Source organism: Heptranchias perlo, chromosome 25, assembly GCF_035084215.1.
Source record: "Heptranchias perlo isolate sHepPer1 chromosome 25, sHepPer1.hap1, whole genome shotgun sequence".
NCBI classification, from domain to species: Eukaryota; Metazoa; Chordata; class Chondrichthyes; order Hexanchiformes; family Hexanchidae; genus Heptranchias; species Heptranchias perlo.
In genome coordinates this window covers 14398635-14416978 of record NC_090349.1, presented here as the reverse complement: position 1 = coordinate 14416978, position 18344 = coordinate 14398635, and positions in this window count along the sequence as shown.

The following is an 18344-nucleotide window of genomic DNA, read 5'->3' as shown; positions in this document are numbered from 1 at the left end:
CGCTTCACAGGAACGTATGACAAAAATTGACACCGAGCTAAAGAAGGAGATATTAGAGCAAGTGGCTAAAAACCTGGCCAGAGGTAGATTTTAAGGAGGATCTTAAAGGAGGAGAGAGAGGTGGAGAGGTTTAGGGAGGGAATTCCAGAGCTTAAGGCATAGCCACCAATGGTGGGGTGAAGGGAGTGGGGGATGCACAAGAGTCCAGAATTGGAGGAATGCAGAGTTCTTGGATGGTTGTAGGGCTGGAGGAGGTTACACAAAACCACTCCGCATCAGTGCAAAAGTGTATTCTTAAGAAAATGCAACATTTAATATATAACTCTTCACCTACCTTCCCAAGGTGCAGTTATTTTGAGCATCAGTATTTTAAACTGCAGTAGCTCGATCCAATTTTCACACTTTTTCCAGTTTCTTTGGCTTTTCCACACTTTTCCTGACCGCTTGCACAATCTTGTCTGCTCCTGTGTCCTCACTTTATCCCTGCTCTCTTTGGGACGGATGGTATCAGTTACGCTGTGGAAGCATTGCGCTGCTCACTGGTGTAAAGCTGTCTCACCCATGCTAAAGAGTATTGCTAAACACCGTATCACACAACGTAAGGCACTCTCTGGGTGGCTGAATCGGCAGAAGTGGAAATGGTAAGCAAGGACAGGCAATGATGGGGAAGAGAAAGCAAAGAATCAAAGGTCAAGACTGGAACAAGTGAGAGAAGCAGGGAGAGAAAGGAAGACTGTACCAAGTCAAGGAATTCTGCACGTCTTCAAGCTTTCTGATTGCAGACTAGCTTATACTTACTAGCAAGTGACTTGATGGCATCAGTGCAAAATGTTTTTGCAAAAGCTCGGTTTTCTGTATGTGATGCTATAAATGAGAATAATTGGAGTAGGCGCAACAAAAGGACCAAAGTAAAGTTTCACCATCCATAATTCAAGTAAAACTTTAGGGTAAGAGTAGAACTTTTGAGACTTCCCCTAAGTGCAGTAGGTTAGTGGACATTGCAAACAGCTGGTAGTCTTCATCCATGCTTTTGCTACCTCCAGACTCAACTATTCCAATGCTCTCCTGGCCAGCCTTCCATCTTCCACCCTCCATAAAACTTAAGCTCATCCAAAACTCTGCTGCCCATATCCTAACTCATACCAAGTCCTGTTCACCCATCACCCCTGTGCTCACTGACCTATATTGGCTTCTAGTCCAGCAATGACTTGATTTAAAAATTCTCATCCTTGTGTTCCAATCTCTACATGGCCTCACTCCTCCCTATCTCTGTAACCTCCTCCAGCCCTACAACCCTCGGAGATCTCTGCACTCCTCCAATTCTGGCCTCTTGCTCATCCCTGATTTTCATTGCTCCATCATAGAATCATAGAAAATTTATGGCACAGAAAGAGGCCATTCGGCCCATCATGTCCGCGCTGGCTGAGGAACAAGCCACCCAGCCTAATCCCATTTTCCCGCATTTGGTCCGTAGCCCTGCAGATCACAGCTCTTCAGGTGCACATCCAGGTATTTTTTAAATGAGTTGAGGATTTCTGCCTCTACCACCCACTCAGGCAGTGAGTTCCAGACCCCCACCACCCTCTGGGTGAAAATTTTTTTCCTAATTTCTGCTCTGATCCTTCTACCAATCACTTTAAAACTATGCCCCCTGGTTATTGACCCCTCCACTAAGGGAAATAGGTCCTTCCTATCCACTCTAGGCCCCTCAAAATTTGATACACCTCAATCAAATCACCCCTCAGCCTCCTCTGTTCCAAGGAAAACAACCCCAGCCTATCCAATCTGTCATCATAGCTAAAATTCTCCAGTGCTGGCAACATTCTCATAAATCTCCTCTGCACCCTCTCTAGTGCAATTACATCCTTCCTGTAATGTGGTGACCAGAACTGTGCGCAGTACTCCATCTGTGGCCTAACTAGTGTTTTATACAGTTCCCGCATAACATCCCTGCTTTTATATTCTATGCCTCGGCTAATAAAGGAATGTATTCCATATGCCTTCTTAACCACCTTATCTACCCATCCTGCTACCTTCAGGGATCTGTGGACATGCACTCCAAGGTCCCTCACTTCCTCTACACCTCTTAGTATCCTCCCATTTATTGTATACTCCCTTGCCTTGTTTGCTCTCCCCAAATGCATTACCTCACACTTCTCCGGATTGAACTCCATTTGCCATTTTTCTGCCCATCTGACCAGTCCATTGATATCTTCCTGCAGTCTACAGCTTTCCTCCTCACCATCAACAACCACGCCTATCTTTGTGTCATCCGCAAATTTCTTAATCATGCCCCCTACGTTTAAGTCCAAATCATTAATGTATACCACAAAAAGCAAAGGACCTTGTACCGAGCCCTGCGGCAACCCGCTGGAAACAGCCTTCCAGTCGCAAAAACACCCGTCGACCATTACCCTTTGCTTCCTGCCACTGAGCCAATCTTGGATCCAATTTGCCACATTCCCTTGGATCCCATGGGCCTTTACTTTTTTGACCAATTGGCCATGTGGAACCTTGTCAAAAGCCTCGCTAAAATCCATGTAGACTACATCAATTGCGCTACCCACATCGATCCTCCCTGTCACCTCCTCAAAAAATTCAATCAAGTTAGTCAGACACGACCTCCCCTTACAAATCCATGCTGACTGTCTTTCATTAGCCCGTGCCTTTCTAAGTGACAGTTTATCCTGTCCATCAGAATTGATTCAAATAATTTGCCCACCACCGAGGTTAGGCTGACTGGCCTGTAATTACTCGGTCTATCCTTTGCTCCCTTTCTAAACAACGGTACACCGTTAGCAGTCCTCCGATCCTCCGGCATTACGCCTGTATCCAGTGAAGTTTGGAAAATGGCGTCATTGGCGGCCGTGCCTTCAGCTGCCTGGGCCCTAGGGTCTGGAATTCCCTCCCGAAACCTTTCCGCTTCTCCTCCTTTAAGATGCTCCTTTAAACCTACCTCTTTGACAAGCTTTCGGTCACTTGTGCTAATGTCTCCTTTGGTTCTGTGCCAATTTTTGTTTGATTACGCTTCTGAGAAGCATCTTGGGTTGTTTTACTGTTTTACAGGCGCTATATAAATGCAAGTTGTTGTTGTCTATTGGAACTTTTTTTGGAGGCAGAAGTGGCTGAGAAAAGAAATATTGAAATGATTTTTTAGGTGAGGCCCCTTAGTAATGCTTACTTATAGCAACTTGCAATAGTAGTATTTCAAGAAAAGCACATAAAATTAGGTTTTTAATGTATCAGACAACCTGATAGGGAGAATCTGGTGTGCTTCCATTTGCTGGGTGGTTAATACCGAATTAAGCATTTGTTCCAAGTGAATCTTAATCTTTCTTTTTATTGCTATCTCTTATTGTCATCATAATGCTAATAGTGTTTTGGTAGAGATACCAGGTTCTGTGCATCATCTTGTAATGTATTTCAAAGCTATCCACAATCCCTTATATTGGTGTACACATGTACTGAGGTGACAGATATTGATGCAGAATTTTCATTTATTTTGCTTCTGCTGGGAAAATCGAACACTCCAAGGTTACACATGGCATGGATTAGATACAGCGTTCTGACAGCATCCCTCGAAGAGACCCTTCCCCCATTGCTTTTATGTTCTGCACAAATTTCCTCAGGGAAATAGATTGAAGCTGTCTGAACTAATTTAATTCATTTTTATTTAAATCCCACTGGTTTGATTTTGATGTGAATCCTGAGGTGAAAGGGCAGACTCATTGCCCTTTAAGCCTTGACCTGTTGTATACAGTTGTATGCTAGTGCATTTTCAGATGCCTCTGCAGATGAGGGTTAACGCACACACCAATTTTGACAAAATGGACAGTGACAAGTTTTTATATTTTTAAATTTCATATTAAATGCTGTTCATTCTTCAGGGACTGTGTGAATCCATCCATTAGTTCTCAAATAGAAGCAGAAATGCTGAAAATACACAGCAGGCCATCAGCAGCGGAACAGCAAAGCTTAACATTTGAGTAGGCACTTAATCAGAACTGGGGGCTTAAAACCTGCCTTTCCTCTCAGATACTGACTGACCTGCTCATTCTTCCAGCACTTTCTGTTTTTGTTTCAGATTTCCATCATTCACAGTTTAAAAAAAAAATCATTATTCCTCTTATTGCATGGAAGTAGCCCCTTTCCCTACCCCCTCCACAACTCAATGACTTCATTAGTGCAAGCTCATTCAAGCTCCTGTGAGGCTCTAGTGTTCCTCGGCAGCCTGTTACAGAGTGCAATTGGTGGGGTGCTGGCAGCAGCAATCCAGTCTGATCTCTTGGAGCAAAAATACCAAAATAAATTAGCATTTTTTTTTAAAGCCATCATGTGGATTAATAACCCCTAATCCCGCCTTCAACTTTTATTGATAAATTAAGGAGGGAGAGGGTCACAGCATGGGTCGGAGAGTGAGAGATGCAATTTCAACTTTACCTACCACTAGCTATCAGTTTTACTTAACGTGCTTGCCTATAAGCACCTTATAAGCTGTAAAAATAACTATCCCTGGCTAAGCAAAATTCTTTTAGTTGTGCCTGCAGTTTCCTTACCCTCCCTTCTGAAAGATGCTGAGTCGTGATGGAGTACAGTTCCACAAGTGCTGGTTACGCTCCTGTGCACAATTGGTCATTCTTCAAATGTGAGGCTAAAAGAATGAGCAGTGACAAATGACAAGCTATTCTATTATGGGGGGGAGGGGCCCAGCCGAACCTGGTCCTGTCCTTGCCTAACATGCACACTTTCCAGCAAGGGGCACCGGAGAGCGATCAGAAACCCCGGCTGATTTATTCTTTCCCCGCCCTACCTCCCCAAGTCAAAGGATGCTGAGACCAATTGTAGTACATCTGGCACTGCCCTAACTGAGAACGGGATCAAACCTGGTGCCTTTCTGGTCTGTAGCACTCTGGGAAGTGTCTTTACCTTTCGGGCAGTCCATAGCAAGTTTCCTTTCCTGTCTTCCTTCCAAAATAATCCTTCAGCCTGTTGCATCACAGTTCCATCTAAAATGAGAGATCATGGGTCAAACTCAGTTGTGGTACAGTGTACATGAATGTAACTTTACGCAGATGAGTTCTCCTGCACATCAAGCAATGGCAATCACCTCATCTCTTACAAGAACTTAGCGGTTAATAATGTAGGAAATTGAAACCGGATACAAACTTCCAATAAGGCCATCCGCCATAAATCCTCCTGACATCTAGTCATAAATATATGATCTGTATGCAATTGATTTTTTTTGTGAAATTATAGTGCTGTCGTGCAATTAACGGGCGTCCATGGAAATGGAGTTCTTTTCCCCTTTGCCGCTAAGAACTTATTTCAGGTGTTGAGAAGTTGGACAACTTTGTTTAAATATAACTGCCCCAGGACAAGACCACTTGGAGCTACATATGCATTGGTCATGGTAATTACATATCAAAAGCTGCTCCTCATTTCTAACACAAGTTTTTTTATTTAGAAGTGGCGTCACTCGGGTAGTACAGTACTGTTAACAATTATAAAATTGTAGTTTAGTAAAAAGTAATTACCAAAATTAACAGTCAGCAATCAGCACCGATACCATCCATGCTGCATTGACCAAGTGAAACCTCTCAGTTCTTCTCCCAGGGATTGGTAAAGCTCAGGGATATTGGATGTACTGTAGTACAATATACCTTCCTCCTCTCCTGAAGGCACAGCTGTGTTCCAGTGCCCTATTTATGTGTGGGCCTTCATAGCAAGCTATCTAACTGTGGAGAACTACACTGCCGAACCTGATCCTGCCCTCCACACATGCAGACATCCAGTAGCACAGCAATCGGGAGCAAGAATGTTGGCTGGTTTTTACTGTTTAACCCGGAGGTACTGTACCTTGAACCTTCCTGATCTGAATGACTCAGAGATGGAAGCTTTATCCCTGAGCCAATGACACTGCAAAATTTTGTTTTTAATCTGGACCAAACCAAAACGTTAGACCTTCAAGATCTCTTGATTCATGGATTTTCAGAACAAATTGTAATATGGAACCACATCTGTTCCAAAGTCTTTAGTACTTAATTTTAAGCACTTGAAAAGCATTGTGTGTAGAGGATCTGATGTGGACTGCACGATGCTTAACTAAAAATGAATGGACATTAGTATAACTCACATGAGTTTGGGATTTTAAAAAATTATTTGATGCAAAATATTAACAATATGTTATTTAATAACTGAGATTGTGAGTCAGGCTTCTATTATTAAGATGTGGAGAATATCCTAGATTTGTATACATTATGTTTATATGTAAGATCAGGAAAGTCACTAATCTTTGCTGAGTTTGGTTGAACTCAATCAGGGTGGCCCTTGAATAGTTACAATTCGCCTCAACGCCCTGGACTAGTTAGGGCCAAATCAGCCAGGGTTCCTGCTTCTGATCATTATCCAGCAATCACTGCTGGAAAGTGCTTGTGTGGATAGAATTAGATTCAGCCATGATGATTCAAGCTGTGCCTTCAGCTGCCCAGGCCCGAAGCTCTGGAATTCCCCCCCTGAACCTCTCCACCTCTCTACATCTCTCTCCTTTAAGACGCTCCTTAAAACCTACTTTTTTGACCAAGCTTTTGGTCACCTGCCCTAATATCTCCTGATGTGGCTCAGTGCCAAATTTTGCTTGATAACACTCCTGTGAAGTGCCTTGGGATGTTTTACTACACTAAAGGCACTATATAAATGCAAGTTGTTGTTGTTGGTTGAGTAGCCTGCTGATCCGTGCCGTCTTGGTTCATATATGAAGAGTAATCACTTGGGATGAGTTAGTGGGGGACCCCAGTACAAGCTGATATCGTCAGGTGAGGAAAGGAAAAAAAATGGAGGAAAAAAAAAAGCACAAGCAGTAAAGGCTATTAACCAGTTCTAGTTGGCTGACCCTCATATAAACTGGCCAACTGATGGAATTCAGCTAAAGGGCCAATTTCTGGTGGTTTCTTGTTGATTTGCCCATCCCAGCAATATTGTGATGGTTAGTTGTTCATCTGATTTTTATCGCATGCAGAAAGATGTGAACTCGCTCCGCAAAGATGGAACAATTCTGTTTGATAACTCACGGTATCGCACAGTCCAAAATGGGCATGCAGCACCATTGCAGACAGTTTCTTTGCTTTGGTTCATTTCCCCCCTCTCTGTTAGCTATTTATCTGATTTTTAACGTATTCAGACAGACGACCTTGAACAACACAGAATTTGAGTTAATTTCCAAATTCGGCTCGGGACGAAAGTTATTCCATTTTTGTGCTATGGCTTGTGTCCATTTGTGAACTCCACTGAGATTGTCCAGCCTCATTGAATTTAAACATCCCTTGGAGAAAGGAAGCTTTTGTTCCATTGCTCTGGGCAGATGTGAAGTTGTTTCACATAGGTGGAACAATTATGCTTTATAACTCAAGGTATCACACAGTCCAAAATGGGGATGCAGCAGCATTGCAGATGTTTTTTTTGCTTTGATTCATTACCCCCTCTCTGCTGCTAGACTAGCCAGGTTACCTCTGATTGTGCTCTCCTTTGATAAGGGAAAAGTTTCTTCATTAGCTGCTTAAATCGAAAACAAAAATTGTGGTTTTTAAAGAACCCAGTACGGTCACCAATATGATGCTTGGCATCAGTGGCAACTCTGACATTTATTTGCCATGCGTAAGATTAAAAACTACCAGTGGGTATAATCTTTAAAGGACAACTAACAAAGACTCGCTTAATTTATTAACTTACCCGTTAGTCATGCTGACTGCTGTTGGCATCTTGCACCAGATGCCAACATTAAAATTCAGTGTAAAACCACCATCCACTCCAAAATTAGATGTCAATGTACTTTTCTGTTTGATTTCACAGTGATGCAAGTTCTTTAACTAACATCAGTGTGCCTTGGAGCAGTAGGATCCAAAGGCATGCCTAGCTTAATGAAACTCATTAGAACATACTTTCTAATTAAGCAGAATCACACATTTATAAGCTGACAGTGCAGATCACTGTAGTCATCTATGCTCGGTGATTTTTGAATTTTCAAGTCTTCGGCACTAAGTTTCAGGGGTTAAAAAGGTGCTGACCACTCTTTGGAGATTATACCGGTGCAGATATCCACGTTTCAACTTACTGGAAATTTTGCAAATCTTTCCACTAAATTTGTAGCTATGCCTCGTATTGCAACAATTTCAAATCATAGAATTGTACAGGACTGAAGGAGGCCATTTGGCCCATCGTACCTGTGCCAACTCTTTAAAAGAGCTAGCCAATTAGTCCCACTCCCCTGCTCTTTTCCCATGGCCCTGCAAATTTGGAATGGTTTCTGTTGACTGTTTTCTGGAAGAGATTTCTGCTGTCTTTGCGTCTCTGTGAGTGGGGGAGGGGCTTTCAGTAAATCAGCACATTGGTTTAGGACTCCTCTGGCAGATAGATTTCAACACAGGTAAGTGTGAGGTCATCCATTTTCGACCAAAATATGATCGATCTGAGTATTTTTTAAATGGTGAAAAGCTGGGAACAGTGTTAAGTCCAAAGAGATTTAGGGGTCCATGTATACATATCACTAAAATGTAGTTGTCAGGTACAAAAAAATAATCAAAAAAGCTAATGGAATGTTAGCCTTTATAACTAGAGGGCTAGAATATAAAGGGGAGGAAGTTTTGCTACAGCTATACAAAGCCCTGGTTAGACCACATCTGGAGTACTGTGTACAGTTCTGGGCATCGCACCTTAGAAAGGATATACTGAGTCTTACAACACCAGGTTATAGTCCAACAGCTTTATTTAAAATCACAAGCTTTCGGAGGCTTCCTCCTTCGTCAGGTGAGGAAGGAGGAAGCCTCCGAAAGCTTGTGATTTTAAATAAAGCTGTTGGACTATAACCTGGTGTTGTAAGACTCCTTACATTTGTCCACCCCAGTCCATCACCGGCATCTCCACATCAAAGGATATTCTGGCCTTGGAAGTAGTGCAGCGCAGATTCACCAGAATATTACCAGGGCTCCAAGGGTTAAATTATGAGGAGAGATTACATAAACTAGACTTGTATTCCCTGGAATATAGACGATTAAGGGGTGATTTGATTGAGGTTTTTAGAATTTTGAAAGGAATTGATAGAATAGATAGAGAGAATTTTTTTCCAGTGGTGGGGAGTCTAGGACAAGGGGACATAACCTTAAAATCCAGGCCATTCAGGAGAGAAGTTAGGAAACACTTCTTCATGCAAAGGGTGGTAGAAGTGTGGAACTCTCCCACAAACAGCAGTCGATGCTAGCTCAATAATTTTAAATCTGAGATCAATAGATTTTTGCTAGCCAAGGGTATTAAGGGATATGGAGCCAACGCAGGTGGATGGAGTTAGGATACAGATCAGCCACGATCTCATTGTATGGCGGAACAGGCTCGAGAGGCTGAATGGCCTACTCATGTTACTATGTTGCTATGTTCCTATGTTCCAGTAATCCTTGAGCTAATCAAATCGAAGGGTTGAGTCAGAAAGTTGTAGGTTCAAGCCCCACTCCAGATATTTGAGCACAAAATCTAGGCTGACACTCCAGTGCAGTGTTGAGGGAGGCTGCACTGTCGGAGATGCCGATTTTCGGATGAGACATTAAACTGAAGCCCCATCTGCCCTCTCAGGTGGATGTAAAAGATCCCATAACACTATTTTGAAGAAGAGCAGGGGAGCTTATCCTGGTTTCTTGGCCAATATTTATTCCTCAACCAACATCTAATACAGATTATCTGGTCATTTTCACATTGCTGTTTGTGGGAGCTTGCTGTTTGCAAATTGGCTGCCTTGTTTCCTACATTACAACAGTGACTACACTTCAAAAGTACTTAATTGGCCGTAAAGTGCTTTTGACGTCCTGAGATCGTAAAAGGCCCTATATAAATGTAAGACAGTCTTTCCATCCTCCCTCCCTCCCTCCTTTCCTTCCTCCTTCCTTCCTTCCCTTCCCTCCTTCCCTCCTTCTGATGGTTTTAATTCTATTTGAGGAAAAGTGAATGTGTGATGAGCCCAAATAAAGAGAGGGAAGTATCCCAAGTTAAACTAGTTATGCAAAGCGAAAGTTTTCTTACCTTCCTGTTTACAACATGATGCTGAGTCCGTGAAAGTCTGCAGAATGCAGGCCAGTGCTTTGATCTGCAGGTCAGTTAGCTGTCTCCAGGTATAATCAGATGCTATCCTGTCACGGTATTCATTCGACATGCAAGACCCTGGATAAGGTGCGGATTAGTATTCAATCAGCCTGGTGTAAAAGCAAGGTAAGGCTCTTTTTGATTGGCTCCTTAAAGCTCAGAGGCATCCCAAAAGAGATAAATACTGCAGCCTTTGGTCAGTTTGGAAGTTCACAAGGGGCACCTGTACATCCAGGTTACTGTGGCAAGTTAGAACTCCATGGACATAACGGGGGCACTTGTACAAAGAAAGCATCGAAAGACTTGTTATATTGGACTCAATTGAATGTACCAGTTGAAGTTAAGTACAGTATTGATTTTTCTATCTGCTGATTTATACCACTTCTGTAAAAATTTATATTTAACAATAAATTTAATTTGGCAGTTTAGCCTAAAATATATAAAACACCACTGTCAAGGTGATGTTTTCTGACTGTCAGAAAGATCAAAAATATATGGTGAACATCCCATACTATTTCCATTGTTATTACCTAGTGGTGCTCCATCCTGGATACTTCATGCATAAGGTCAAGTTTTCAGTTTGTAGGATGCACAAGCTTGAATGTGTGATGAGCCCAAATAAAGAGTGGGAAGTATCCCAAGTTGTAACAAGTTGCTGATGGATCCCAAAGTTGATATCAGCTATCCTTCTCTATGCCAAGGTTGGGGAGGTGGATTGGGTGTGATACTACAAGTACAATTGAGAGATATGTGCCGGGCAGATCTGAGTTATATTGTTGGCTCTGTGTTTTTCTTTGATGTTCAATTCATTAACATCCAAATGCTGGTTAAATTTTAGTGGGAAAAATGAAACACAAGAAAAAGCCATTCAGCCCACCAAATTTCTAACAGCCTGATTCTTCCATTACAGCTTCCAGTCTCATTTTGAAAATCCTTAATATTTTTCATCTACAACCCTGTTGCCAATTGCTCTGAACATTTATCACTATCTAAGTAAAGAAACTTATACTGTACACTTTAATGGTCATCCCATGTAACTTATTCCACAATCTGTTACCTTTTATGTTAAAAAATAACATTCACCCGCCTTCCCTTCTTAAACTTCATTTGCTAATTTATAACTTGCGTCCTCTGATATTTAAACTTTTTGCTACAGTTAACAATTTGCTTGGACTTGTAAAACAGCCTTGTCAGCTCCTTGCTTTCAGCAGGAATCAACACCTTGATGTCAGAAGAGAACTGGCTCTCCTCTAGGGTCTTCATTAAAAATGAAGTTGTTAAAAGGTTTCATGTCATCTCATACCTCTAGTTTAAATATGGTCCGCATGACTTCAGACCCATTATCCAACATGGTTTGTGTCAATCCAAAGTCGAAAATACCTCACGTTGTCACTAATTGTTCAGTATAACTGGTCCAAAATGTCATATCTCCAGTCGACTTCATGCTTTAAAGTATTGTATAAAAATCAAATTTTGTCTACAAGCTAGATGACTAGACCACATTTTGTTTTGTATAAGCAGATGTCGAGCAGTACTTCCCTCTACATTTACTTTGTTTGAGTCCAATTTTCTTCAGTTTTCTCCTGAAGGAACTGACTGCTACTCGAGGACAGTTGCATGCTACCTCATGGTACGACCTTTCAGTTACGGTTGCCAACTCTGGTTGGATGTATTCCTGAAGGTTTAATTAATGATGTCCTGCCTCCCACTGCAACCTCCCCCCCCCCGCTCCTGCCATTGATTGCTCAACACGTCCGTCCTCATGGCACATCGCCTTCCCACACCAATTGGAAAGTGAACAAACTTCATGACTCATTTGGATGATTCTTGACTGTCATTCAGTCTTTTTCCCCGACTCCAATATTTTTATAACCAATAAACAAAAGTGTTCAAAGAAAATGAAAAAAAACTAATTTTTCATTCTACCATATGATTTTTCTCCTGAGTTGCTCGCAGCAGCGTCCAGGAGATTAATCTTCAATTTCTGGAGACTTCAGGACAATCCTGGAGGGTTGGCAACCCTACCTTCAGTACCTTAATCATGTATTGGCAGGTTGTTTCATCATGGTGGGCATCACACCTGAACCCAATCCTGCCTCATCTCGTGTCAACACACGAGCACTTTCCAGCACTCAGGAGTGGGAACCCTGGCTGATGCTGAGGCCATTTTTTTCTGCCCCTATCACTTCCCTGGTTGAGACCATCTAACTCAGCATAAACTACGAATCAAACTTGGGATTTTCTGGGTCTGCATGGCTCAGTTGCACAATGCATTCATAGAATCATAGAAAATTTACGGCACAGAAGGAGGCCATTCAGCCCATCGTGTCCGCGCCGGCTGAGAAACGAGCCACCCAGCCGAATCCCACTTTCCGGCATTTGGTCTGTAGCCCTGCAGGTCACGGCACATCCAGGTATTTTTTAAATGAGTTGAGGGTTTCTGCCTCCACCACCCTCTCAGGCAGTGAGTTCCAGACCCCCACCACCCTCTGGGTGAAAAAACTTTCCTCATTTCTGCTCTATTCCTTCTACCAATCACTTTAAATCTATGCCCCCTGGTTATTGACCCCTCCGCTAAGGGAAATAGGTTCCTTCCTATCCACTCTATCTAGGCCCCTCATAATTTTGTACACCTCAATCAAATCACCCCTCAGCCTCCTCTGTTCCAAGGGAAAACAACCCCAGCCTATCCAATCTGTCATCATTGCTAAAATTCTCCAGTCCTGGCAACATCCTTGTAAATCTCCTCTGCACCCTCTCTAGTGCAATTATGTCCTTCCTGTAATGTGGTGACCACAACTGTGCGCAGTACTCAAGCTGTAGCCTAACTAGTGTTTTATACAGCTCCAGCATAACATTCCTGCTTTTATATTCTATGCCTCGGCTAATAAAGGAAAGCATTCCATATGCCTTCTTAACCATCTTATCTACCTGTCCTGCTACCTTCAGGGATCTGTGGATATGCACTCCAAGGTCCCTCACTTCCTCTACACCTCTCAGTATCTTCCCATTTATTGTGCATTCCCTTGCCTTGTTTGCTCTCCCCAAATGCATTAACTCACACTTCTCCAGATTGAACACCATTTGCCACATTTCTGCCCATCTGACCAGTCCATTGATATCTTCCTGCAGTCTACAGCTTTCCTCCTCACTATCAACCACACGGCCTATCTTTGTGTTATCCACAAATTTCTTAATCATGCCCCCTACATTTAAGTCCAAATCGTTAATGTATACCACAAAAAGCAAAGGACCCAGTACCGAGCCCTGCAGCACCCCACTGGAAACAGCCTTCCAGTCGCAAAAACACCCGTCGACCATTACCCTTTGCTTCCTGCCACTGAGCCAATTTTGGATCCAATTTGCCACAGTTCCTTGGATCCCATGGGCCTTTACTTTTTTGACCAATCTGCCATGTGGGACCTTGTCAAAAGCCTTGTTGAAATCCATGTAGACTTTTGTTTATTCGTTCATGGGATGTGGGCGTCACTGGCAACGCCAGCATTTATTGCCCATCCCTAATTGCCCTTGAGAAGGTGGTAGTGAGCCACCTTCTTGAACCGCTGCAGTCCGTGTGGTGAAGGTTCTCCCACAGTGCTGTTAGGAAGGTAGTTCCAGGATTTTGACCCAGCGACGATGAAGGAACGGCGATATATTTCAAAATCGGGATGGTGTGTGACTTGAGGGGAACATGCAGGTGGTGGTGTTCCCATGTGCCTGCTACCCTTGTCCTTTAGGTGGTAGAGGACGTGGGTTTGGGAGGTGCTGTGGAAGAAGTCTTGGCAAGTTGCTGCAGTGCATCCTGTGGATGGTACACACTGCAGCCATTGTGCGCTGGTGGTGGAGGGAGTGAGTGAAGGTTTAGGGTGGTGGATGGGGTGCTAATCAAGTGGGCTGCTTTGTCCTGGATGGTATCGAGCTTCTTGAGTGTTGGTTGAGCTGCACTCATCCAGGCAAGTGGAGAGTATTCCATCACACTCCTGACTTGTGCCTTGTAGATGGTGGAAAGGTTTTGGGGAATCAGGAGGTGAGTCACTCGCCACAGAATACCCAGCCCCTGACCTGCTCTTGTAGCCACAGTATTTATGTGGCTGGTCCAGTTAAGTTTCTGGTCAATGGTGCCCCCAGGATGTTGATGGTGGGGGATTTGGCGATGGTAATGCCGTTGAATATCAAGGAGAGGTGGTTAGACTCTCTTGTTGGAGATGGTCATTGCCTGGCACTTGTCTGGCGCGAATGTTACTTGCCACTTATCAGCCCAAGCCTAGATGTTGTCCAGGTCTTGCTGCATGCGGGCAAGGACTTCTTCATTATTTGAGGGGTTGCGAATGGAACTGAACACTGTGCAATCATCAGCGAACATCCCCATTTCTAACCTTATGATGGAGGGAAGGTCATTGATGAAGCAGCTGAAGATGGCTGGGCCTAGGACACTGCCCTGAGGAACTCTTGCAGAAATGTCCTGGAGCTGAGATGATTGGCCTCCAACAACCAGTACCATCTTCCTTTGTGCTGGGTATGACTCCAGTCACTGGAGAGTTTTCCCCCTGATTCCCATTGACTTCAATTTTACTAGGGCTCCTTGGTGCGACACTCGGCTGCCTTGAGAGTGGCTGCCTTGATGTCAAGGGCAGCCACTCTCACCTCACCTCTGGAATTCAGCTCTTTTGTCCATGTTTGGACCAAGGCTGTAATCAGGTCTGGAGCCGAGTGGTCCTGGCAGAACCCAAACTGAGCATCGATGAGCAGGTTATTGGTGAGTAAGTGCCGCTTGATAGCACTGTCGACGACACCTTCCATCACTTTGCTGATGATTGAGAGTAGACTGATGGGGTAGTAATTGGCCGGATTGGATTTGTCCTGCTTTTTGTGGACAGGACATACCTGGGCAATTTTCCACATTGTCAGGTAGATGCTAGTGTTGTAGCTATACTGGAACAGTTTGGCTAGAGGCGCGGCTAGTTCTGGAGCACAAATCTTCAGCACTACAGCCGGGATGTTGTCAGGGCCCATAGACTTTGTTGTATCCAGTGCACTCAGCCTTTTCTTGATATCACGTGGAGTGAATCGAAGTGGCTGAAGACTGGCTTCTGTGATGTTGCGGATATCAGGAGGAGGCCGAGATGGATTATCTACTCGGCACTTCTGGCTGAAGATGGTTCCAAACGCATCAGCCTTGTTTTTTGCACTCACGTGCTGGACTCTGCCATCATTGAGGATGGGGATGTTTACAGAACCTCCTCCTCCTGCTAGTTGTTTAACTGTCCACCACCATTCACGTCTGGATGTGGCAGGACTGAAGGGCTTTGGTCTGATCCGTTGGTTGTGGAATCGCTTAGCTCTGTCTATAGCATGTTGCTTCCGCTGTTTAGCATGCACGTAGTCCTGTGTTATAGCTTCACCAGGTTGGCACCTCATTTTTAGGTATGCCTGGTGCTGCTCCTGGCATGCTCTTCTACACTCTTCATTGAACCAGGGTTGATCCCCTGGCTTGTTGGTAATGGTAGAGTGAGGAATATGCCAGGCCATGAGGTTACAGATTGTGTTGCAATACAATTCTGCTGCTGCTGATGGCCCTCAGCGCCTCATGAATGCCCAGTTTTGAGCTGCTAGATCTGTTCTGAATGTATCCCATTTAGCACGGTGGTAGTGCCACACAACACGTTGGATGGTGTCCTCAGTGCGAAGACGGGACTTCGTCTCCACGAGGACTGTGCGGTGGTCACTCCTACCAATACTGTCATGGACAGATGCATGTGCGACAGGTAGATTGGTGAGGACGAGGTCAAGTAGGTTTTTCCCCCGTGTTTGTTCGCTCACCACCTGCCGCAGGCCCAGTCTGGCAGCTATGTCCTTCAGGACACAGCCAGCTCAGTCAGTCGTGGTGCTACTGAGCCACTCTTGGTGATGGACATCGAAGTCCCCCACCCAGAGTACATTCTACATCAATTGCGCTACCCTCATTGATCCTCCTTGTCACCCCCTCGAAAAATTCAATCAAATTAGTCAGACACGACCTCCCTTTAACAAATCCGTGCTGACTGTTCTTGATTAGCCTGTGCCTTTGTAAGTGACAGTTTATCCTGTCTCTCAGAATTGATTCCAATAATTTGCCCACCTCCGAGGTTAGGCTGACTGGCCTGTAGTTACTCGATCCCTTTTTAAACAACAGTACAATGTTAGCAGTCCTCCAATCCTCCAGCACTACGCCTGTATCCAGTGAAGTTTGGAAAATGATTGTTAAAGCTTCCACTATTTCCTCCCTCGCTTCTTTTAACAGCCTGGGATACATTTCATCCAGCCCTGGTGATTTATCCACTTTCAAAGATGCTAATCCCCTTAATACATACTCTCTCACTATGTTTATCCCATCCAATATTCACACTCTTGCTCCTTAAGTTCAATCCCTGTATCATCCCTCTCCTTTGTGAAGACAGATGCAAAGTATTCATTAAGAACCATACCCACATCTTCCGCCTCCACACATAGTTTACCTTTTTGGTCTCTAATAGGCCCTACTCTTTCCTTAATTATCCTCTTGCTCTTAATGTATTTATAAAACATTTTTGGGTTTTCTTTGATTTTGCCTGCTAATATTTTTTCATGCCCTCTCTTTGGTTTCCTAATTTCCTTTTTAAACTTCATCCCTGCACTTTGTATACTCCTCTCAGCTTTCCATAGTATTACGTTCCCGGTGTCTATCATAGGCTTTCTTTCTCTGCCTTATTTTACCCTGAATGCTTCTTGACATCCAGGGAGCTCTAGATTTGCCAGCCCCTCGCTTCTTCTTTGTGGGAACATATTTACCCTGAACCCCTTGAATCACCCCTTTGAATGTCTCCCACTGCTCTGACACTGATTTACCTTCAAGTAGCTGTTTCCAGTTTACTTCTGCTAAATCACTTCTCAGTCTAGTAAAATTGGCCCTTCCCCAATTGAAAACTTTGGGCTCGATTTTAGGGTCGGGTTACCTGCGGGTTTCCAGCGGGGGGGCCCCGAAAATCCCGATCTCCGATCACGTGACCGGATTCGGACGAAATCCCGGCCACTTCCGGGTACCGCGCTGACGTGCGGGGCTGCGCGCGAAAGCCCCGCTGGTGGGAATCCCGCAGGCAATTAAAGCCAGCGGGGTTCCACTTGAGTGTACTTAACTTGCTCGTTGTGGTCAGTTAATGAGCTGAAGCAGCTGTCAAAAGAGGAAGTGTGGGATTTTAGGTTCAAAGCAGTCAGTTTCCCACACTGGGGGAAACAGGACCCTTCAAACCAGGCGTGTTGCAGCCAGCAGCCTGTGGCAGGTGCCAAGGTGCGCTCCACGGGGGAGAGCCCTCACCCACGCAGGAGGCCACCGCGTCACATAGGGCAACCCCTGCCCTCCACCAACCCCCGCCAAGCCAGAGGACAGACCGACACGAAACCGCAGCCCCAGTCCGAGGACCCACCCACCTACCCTGCACAACCCCTCACACCAACACCTGCCAGATGGGTGGTGCGTTGACATCGTCGGAGGACGAACAGGATGACCAGCCCCAGCAGCCTCGCAGTCCACGCCGTCCGCCTCGGAGAGGTGGAGCCCCCCAACACGGTGCTGCGGCACACCCACCTGCACAGCAGGAGGGAGGGCAACCGCAGAGAGAGATGCGTCGCAGGAGGCACTACCCTCCGCACAGGGTGTACAGAGCGAGGCTCAGCTTCATGGACCTCTCCGAGGAGCAGTGCATACGGAGGCTCAGAGTCAATCGCCAGGTAGTCGCCGACATCTGCAGCCTCCTTAACGACGAGCTGCTCCCTGATGGACCAAGCAGCATCTTCTTACCTGTCGCCGTCAAAGTCACCACTGCCCTCAACTTCTTCGCATCCGGTTCCTTCCAGGGTGCCACCGGGGACATCACCGGGGTCTGTCAGTCCTCTGCACACAAGTGCATAAGGCAGGTCACCGATGGGTTGTTCCGCAGGGCCTCCCACTACATCAACTTCGCCATGGACGAGCGCAGCCAGATGGAGAGGGCGGTTGGATTCCATGCCATGGCTGGCTTCCCACGGGTACAGGGTGTAATCGACTGCACCCACATCGCAATACGGGCACCTCCGCATGAGCCAGGGCTGTTCATCAACAGGAAGGGGTATCACTCCATGAACGCCCAGCTCATCTGTGACCACCGCCAGAGATTCCTACACGTGTGTGCCAGATACCCCGGCAGCTGCCACGATGCCTTCGTCCTCAGGGA